Genomic DNA, 361 nt, shown 5'->3' on the forward strand with positions numbered 1-361 from the left:
CTCAGGTCCCTTCCGACCCTAGAAACTATGAAACTATGAAACCTTAAACACATAACCCCCCTTCCTCCATGTAGCAGGCTGCCAAGCACTACATAACTGCTGACCACTGCTAGGGGCAGTGGGTTCAAAACGTCATCAAGCTATAGTCTATATCAGGGGTAGGCAACATTTTTTGGCTGAAGTACCAAAAAAACCACAATGTCTACCTTGGAAGATGCCAAAGTGCTGGCATGCCAGAAAAACAAAATTAGGGCAGGGGGTACATGGCAGGATAAAATGCATATTAGTATAGTTAATAATCATAAATGTTGCCCTTTTTACAGTAAATATCAGATTTTCTAAAAATTGTAAACCTGGTGAC

The sequence above is a fragment of the Gavialis gangeticus genome, unplaced genomic scaffold (assembly GCF_001723915.1).
Source record: "Gavialis gangeticus isolate Ggan-Ray unplaced genomic scaffold, GavGan_comp1, whole genome shotgun sequence".
Taxonomy (NCBI): Eukaryota; Metazoa; Chordata; order Crocodylia; family Gavialidae; genus Gavialis; species Gavialis gangeticus.